Raw genomic sequence first — 8108 nt, 5'->3', positions numbered from 1 at the left:
TGCAAAATATAGAGCCCAAAATGGAAATGAAACAGATATTTTGATTAAAAAAAAAATATCCTAAACCAGAACTATCAGTGCAATAAAAAAAAAAAAGAAAAAGGTTTTATACACATTATAAAATGTGATTGTTGTCAGTTTGTACAAAATTCACCCCCATGATACTAGGATGTTGTGAGAGGTTGCTAGGGTTGTTGCAAAGGTATTGTTGGTGCTCTGTGGTTGCTATGGTGTTTTGGGAGGTAGCTTACCACCACAATTCAAAAGAGCCCATCCAATAGTATTCACGATATTCTGGTCCCTAGATATATGTTGGTTCCACCTTTAATATAAGTCTATTGGATATTGTGTTTCTTCAACTTCAGACATTTTTATGGCCCAAGGGTTGATTTTTAATAGCACAAGTACTCAAAAAATTAATAAATAAATAAACTTTCACAATTGGCAGTTTTACTGAATCCTCCCTTTTTCATATTACTCAAATAATTAATGTAACCAAGTAAACTTAAATTAACTGAGACGTATAAATGCTTTCAAGCTTTACTTAATATATTTCTGGTGGGACAACATGAATAGTTTTTGTTTGGTTAAATAGAACTGGGAAGGGGATTACTATATTGAGAGAAAATGTTCAAATGAAGCGTTTATATAGTGTGTCTTTGTGCAAGATGAATGTAAAGGGGTAGATTTGTAGTGTTTAATGATTTATTGTGTTGAGATTTAGAAGAGTTTTTGGTATATTGGAGTTGTGGAGGTACCATCATGGTTAAAAATAGAGCTTGAACTTGATTAAGGACAGGTGCATGTTAAGAATGGTCTTGCTTTATCATAGCGTAGTGGTTCCCATTTGCATGCATTTAGCGTGCTAGCAGAATTCCCTACACTAGATGGTTAATCACGAAAAGAGATTTATTTGTGTTAATTTAACATGTCAAATTTAGTTAGGTTTTATTCAATAAGGTTCCCTTTATTTGAAGCATTTAAATTGAAATTACATGGCAGTTTTAAATTTAGAAAACACAGTTTAAACACGTGGAACCATGGTCCATGATTGAATCATGTACAGCCAAAGAGTTATTTATTTTTAGTGCAGTTGCATGAATCCCCAAATGCAAAAAATAAATTAATTAATTAATAAATAAAACTCATTCCCTTATATATTCACTGAAACTTTCAGCAGTCTATCTAGTGAGATATTAACATTCAGCACAGTGACCCCCATCTTCATGTATGTTTGGTAAGACTGAAACATTCAAACTCACTGATGTAAAGATTACAGCGAGGCACAAAACACACTTTCAAAGGTAATGTTGTAAAAAGTATACATTTGCAAACACCACTGTGAAGATGCCAGCCAACACGAGAAGATACAAACTTTCTCTCTCACACAGAAAAACGTAAACACAGGTTATAACAAAAGGGAATGTCAAGCCTCAGTTTGAGCAATAAGGCCCATTTAGAGGCAGGAAACAAACCCCACTCACTCACAATGAAGCAGATTATAGGCTTACAAAAATATATTCACAGCTGCTCACTGTAGCTCTATGGCACATTTAACTAAGATGAACATTGGTTTCAATGTGTCACATCTATTGCCTTCTAATAGTCAACATAGTCTCTAACAGGGATTTAACTTGACACAAAAAAAAAAAACGATCAAATGTTCACAGTGGTTTTATGCCAAAAGACAAGACAAGGCTCGACATGTGTGATGAAAACTGACTTTGCATGTAGAAAGGAAAAGAAATACAGATTATAGGCTACATTGGAAAAGTTGTGCTGCTATGCTTAACCTGACAGGCCTCACATTTCGGCAGAGACTTTAGGGCAGTGTAAGTAGACATTGTAAACTGAATTTAGGAACAGTTTATGAACTCATTTTAAGTTAATAATAACAATGAAATCTATGAATGAATTATCAGATATATTTCTAAAGATTGTAATTCACTTTCAGAACTGGTTTCAATTCAGTGGATTTTGGGGGATTCACCCACACTTGTCATATCGCTTCTAAAGACATTGATAAACCACAGGAGCAGTATGGTTTACTTTTATGCTGTCTTTATGTGCCTTTTGTAGCTTCAAAGTTTTGGAGCCTGTGACTTGCATTGAGAACCTACAGAGCTGAAATATTCTTCTACAAATCTCTTTTGTTTTCAGTAGAAGGAAAAAATTCACACACTTCTGGGATGACATGGAGGCAAGTAAATGATTAGAAATTTCAAATTCATTTTTGGGTGAATTATTGTTTTAAGACATTCATTGATTAAGGATAAAACACCCAGTAACACTGCAAAAGACAGCAAAATGTCCCCTATTTACAAGCCATTTAAAAAAAAAAATCACTAACAATCCCTGTTTTATTCCAATGACTTAATATATAAAGAATTCTAAAAATGTTAAAATAGATGCAGAACTACAATCTTGCAACTCTTGGCCTAAATAATCAGTATATTAGGCTCCCTTTGTTAGGACACTGTATTTTAAAGATCATTTTCCAAAAATACAAATAACTTTCCAGATCTTTATTGTAAAGGGTTTAAACAATGTTTACAATTAATGAACATGCACCAGTGGAATGGTCGTTAAGACACTAACAGCTTACAGACAGTAGTGTAAGACTGGCTCCAAACTGTCTGCATCACTTCCGGGAAAGACAAAGATCTCTGCGTGAACCAACGTCATAAAACTCTTACACAGATGAGCATCTCCACCTGAGTCAACGCATCCTACTAAGCAAGGACCATAAAACGTCTCGGTTACCTACGTAACCTCGGTTCTCTCTAGATGAGGGAACGAGTATTGCGTAAGCTAGCTTACGCTACGGGAAAGATTCATCTTTTCTGAGATATTGAAGCCAAAAAATTATCCTTAATTTTGTATCATTTGTCAACGCAGTGCAGCAACTGCAGACCTTGAGCGGGCTAGCTAGCGAGCTCATTGGTTGCTCTGCAGCAACTGCTGCAGCCTATAGACGAACTTGCATGAACTCGCGCCCAATGAGAGCGCCAGCGCTCACTGTCCCAAAGCCCGCCAGAATGGGCGTGGCTAGGGTGCATATAAGCGCAGTTCGTAGGCTGGAACCCTGGTTTTCATTGAATGAAGCTGAAAATCGCTCGTGGCACGAAGCACGACCAGCTACGCAATACTGCTCCCTCATCTAGAGAGAACCGAGGTTACGTAGGTAACCGAGACGTTCTCTTACGAGAGGTTCTCTCGTATTGCGTAAGCTAGCTTACGCTACGGGAACCCATTGTCAACGCTGTGCGCGCCAAGCATCCACTGCATGAGCCCCGGGGGGTAGGGGGACCCGGGGGAGCCCTTGTGAGTGGGGAAATAATATTTGGCCGGCAAGAGTGCGGGTCAGTGTGTGTGTGATACATAAGCACATAGTGGGAAGGGAAAAACAGAGCGGCGGTGCTGGTCTGTGTGGAATGTGTCCCATTAGTGCAGCTCACCAGGGGAGCTGTAGCGTATTAAACCGCTAGTAGTTTTGCCTGCAGAGCGGGCACTTCCAGATTGTAAAATCTGACAAAGGTGGAGGGGGAAGCCCAGCCCGCTGCCACACATATGTCCTGAATGGAAATCCCGCTGGACCATGCCCACGAGGAGGCCATGCCTCTGGTGGAGTGAGCCCTAATGCCTAACAGGCATGGCAGGTCTTTCGACGCATACGCGGCAGCAATAGCGTCCACTATCCATCTAGACAGTGTCTGTTTCGAGGTGGCGAGACCCTTGGTGCGCCCTCGAACGAAACGAAAAGCTGCTCAGCTGCGTCTGAAAGAGGCGGAGCGCGCAGTATACAATCTCAGTGCTCTGACTGGGCAAAGGAGATTTGTGTCGCGTTCGCTATCGGATGCTGGCAGAGCCGATAGGGAAATAATCTGTGCTCTGAAAGGAGTACCGATCACCTTGGGGACATAGCCGTGTCTAGGCTTTAAAATGACCTTGGAGTCACTTGGTCCAAACTCCATACACGCAGCGCTGACAGACAGCGCGTGAAGGTCTCCCACATGTTTAACTGATGACAGGGCAGTCAGAAAAACGGTTTTGAGTGAAAGGTATTTCAAATCCACGGATTCAAGCGGTTCGAAGGGGGGGCTTTCATAGCTTCGAGAATTACAGAAAGATCCCAGATAGGAACCGATGGGGGGCGTGGGGGGGTTCATCCTTCTAGCTCCCCTGAGGAAGCGGATGACCAGCTCGTTTTTTCCCCATGACTGGCCGTGCAGGGGTTCGGCGAACGCCACGACGGCCGCCACGTACACTTTGAGCGTGGATGGGGATCTGCCCTTATCCAACAGCTCTTGTAAAAACACGAGCAGTGACGACACCCCACATGTCCGTGGGTCCAGGTCTCTGTCGGTGCACCATTTTGAAAACACCGACCATTTGGACGCATAGAGTCTTCTCGTGGAAGGGTCCCTTGCGTGTATGATTGTGTTCATTACTCCTTCTGGCAAAGCGACGGGTAGTCGTTGATCACCCACGTGTGCAGCGCCCAGCGCTCTGGGTGGGGATGGCAGATCGTGCCGCGAGCTTGAGAGAGGAGATCTGCTCTCACTGGGATGGGCCACGGGGCTGTCAGTGACAGCTGCGTAAGCTCCGGGAACCATGTCTGATTCTCCCAGCGCAGGACTATGAGGAGCACCGAGTGACGCGTTTCCCTGATCCTCTGCATTACCTGTGGCAATAGCGAGACGGGAGGGAAGGCGTAAAGCGGGCGGTTGGGCCAGTCCTGGGCCAGCGCGCCCTCGCTCGAGAAAAATACTGGGCAGTGAGAGTTCTCTTCTGACGCGAAGAGGTCTATCTCTGCTCTGCCGAATATTTGCCATAATTTCTGGACTGTTTGAGCGTGCAGGGACCATTCCCCTGGGGGATTGTCTCTGGACAGTCTGTCTGGGCCGTCATTCAGGTGGCCTGGCACGTGCGTCGCCCTCAGCGAGCGCAGGTGGCCCTGGGACCAAATTAGTATGCGTTTTGTCAGATGGAAGAGGTTCCTGGATCTGACACCGCCCTGACGGTTTAGATAGGATACCACAGATCTGTTGTCCGAACGGACCAGGACGTGGTGACCCTGAATGACCGGGAGGAAGCGCACGAGCGTGCATCGACCGCTATCATTTCCAGACAATTTATGTGAAGGAGCTTTTCCTGAACTGACCATAGGCCGAAAACCAGCGAGCCCTCACAGACCGCGCCCCAACCCGTGTTGGACGCGTCTGTCGAGATGACTTTTAGGCGAGATACAGCTCCCATCGCCACTCCCCGCTGATATCATTCGCCACCGCCCAAGGCTGCAGAGCTGATATACAGGTCTGAGTCACTCTGATCGGCTGGCGGCCTGTGGCCCACGCCCGGCGAGACGCTGGTGTTTAGCCAATGCTGAAGCGGGCGCATGCACAGTAAACCCAGCTGAAGTACTGCTGCGGCTGAGGCCATGTAACCTAACACTCTCTGAAATTTTTTCAGAGGCGTGAGGCTGTTCATCTGAAAAGACGCGGCTAGTCGCTGAACTAGGTGTGCTGAACTAGGTGCCGCGCGCGCCGTGTAGATAAGCGAGCCGTCATTGCCACAGAGTCTAGTTCTATTCCAAGGAAGGAAATTGCCTGACTGGGCTGTAGTGAGCTCTTGGTCCAATTGACTGCAAGACCCAGACTGTTCAGATGACTGAGGAGAACTGTCCTGTGAGACAGAAGCTCCGTATGTGACTGTGCCAAAATCAGCCAATCATCCAAATAGTTCAGAATTCGCAAGCCCTGACTCCGCAGGGGTGCGAGCGCCGCATCCATGCACTTCGTGAAAGTACGGGGTGCTAAGGACAGGCCGAACGGAAGGACGGTGTATTGATAAACCTGACCGTCGAGGCGAATCTCAAGAATGGCCTGTGACGGGATTTATCTGAATCTGAAAATAGGCATCTTTCAGATCGAGAGAAATAAACCAGTCCCCTGGTGCACATGCGCGAGGAGTTTCCTGATTGTAAGCATTTTGAACGGTCTTTTTGCAAGCACCTTGTTCAAAACCCTGAGATCTAATATTGGTCTGAGGCCGCCGTCTTTCTTGGGGACAAGAAAATAACGGCTGTAAAACCCCAACTCGCTCAGTGAAGGCGGCACTCTCTCTATGGCCCTTTTGCACAGAAGGTTTGCTATTTCTGAACGAAGCATGCAGGCTGCTTCCGTGTTCACAGTAGTTTCGAGCCGCGCCCTGAAGCGGGGAGAGCGGCGATCGAACTGTAGCAAATAGCCCTGTTTTATTGTGCTTAACACCCATTTGCATATCCCTGGGATAGCTTCCCACGCTTTGAACCGTAACGCTAGATGGTGAATGGCCGAGTCACCCTGATTGCCGTACACAGCGGGCTGAACAGAATGTGTGAGCGCGCTTATTGTGCTTATGCATGACTGCTCGCAGACAGCAGGGACATGCTGTTCTGTGAGTGACTTCCCGATTGAGATGAATGGAGAAAGAGTCACATCTGTTAAGTGATGCGCGAGCATAGTCACGGGCACGGGACTTACACATAGAGAGGTGTTTGCTGGCCGTGTGACAGAGCGGGCAGAGAGGGGACGCGCGCACGGGCTCGTGGGTGGCTGTGCCCGCTTTATGTGCATGTGCTCTGATAGGAACACGGGAAGTGTAATGCTTGTGTGTAGGGGTGAACACTGGATTGTGGGCACATTTTCTACACATAAGACATGTTTGCTCTGATAGGGACACGGGAAGTGTAATGCTTGTGTGTAGGGGTGAACACTGGATTGTGGGCACATTTTCTACACATAAGACATGTTTGCTCTTTACAAGATCTTTTTGTGTCGCCGTGAAAACGGCGTTTGAGTGCAGGCAAGCGGGTAGTAACACCGGTTTGTTGGCTGCTGAATTCACCACTGTAGTAGCCTGAGAGAAGGGGACTGACAGGGGGCGAAGCTTTGACGGTGGTCCGGCCGCGGCGGGACTGAGCCGTCGTTTTTTTCAACAAAGCTAGGAGGACTTCGGTTGTTCAGGTTTCAGCGCAATCTTAGGCCGAGGCCCGCGGGGGGGCGTCAGTCTGCGGCGGCTGTCTGAGTGCGATCTGGGGTGGCCGCCCTGTCGACGCTGGGAAGTCTGGCTTTGTTGAGCTGGGCGCTGTGAAGATGCTCGTGCAGGAGGCTGGTTACGTGGGCAGCCTGCAGAGGAGGTAGCGCGAGGTCCGTCGCGAAGGGCGAGGTCCGTCGCACTCCATAGATCTGTAACAGCCTCTGGGTGCCTGCCTTTCTCATCCCATTCCCGAAGAAGGTCCGCTTGGAGGCTCTGCAAGACGGCCATGGAATGCAGAGCAGATGCGGCTTGGCCGGCGGCGGAATAGGCACGGCCAACACAGGCGGAAGTAGTTCTGCAGGCCTTAGACGGGAGCACTGGCTTAGACCGCCATCTCGCGGAGGGCGGGCAAAGGTGTGCTGCTACCGAATCCTCGACCGGGGGGATGGAAGAGTAGCCCTTCTCGGCGGCGCCGTCCACTGAAGCGAGAGAGGTGGAGACGTGGGATCGAATCCTGGCCGAGAGAGGCGCGTTCCACGATATAGAGAGCTCGCATGGAGTTCCGGCAGGAAGGGAGCGGCCCGGGCCGCGGGCGCCACGCGGTGACGGCTTTGAAGAAAGCAGCCGTCGAGTCTGTTGGGAGCCTGCTCAGGTGGCGGTGACCACTCGAGCCCGAGGCGGTCGACGGCCTGTGTGAGGAGGCGTATCAGTTCCCCTTCGACTCCGGCGCGGGTCCTGCTGGATTCCTGGGTCGATGAGGAGGCTTGTGACCACTCCTCGCTGTCTGAAGCCATGATGGAACAGCAGCCCCTCGAACGGCGACGCGGCTTCTTGGAGTTTCAGAGATGCGAAGAGCTTCGCTGAAGAGATGAAAATCAGGGTTCCAGCCTACGAACTGCGCTTATATGCACCCTAGCCACGCCCATTCTGGCGGGCTTTGGGACAGTGAGCGCGCGGGCGCCTCTCATTGGGCGCGAGTTCACGCAAGTTCGTCTATAGGCTGCAGCAGTTGCCGCAGAGCAACCAATGAGCTCGCTAGCTCAAGGTCTGCAGTTGCTGCACTGCGTTGACAAATGATACAAAATTAA

This window comes from Xyrauchen texanus, chromosome 1 (assembly GCF_025860055.1).
Source record: "Xyrauchen texanus isolate HMW12.3.18 chromosome 1, RBS_HiC_50CHRs, whole genome shotgun sequence".
In the NCBI taxonomy this organism is placed as follows: Eukaryota; Metazoa; Chordata; class Actinopteri; order Cypriniformes; family Catostomidae; genus Xyrauchen; species Xyrauchen texanus.
This window is presented reverse-complemented; position numbering follows the sequence as displayed.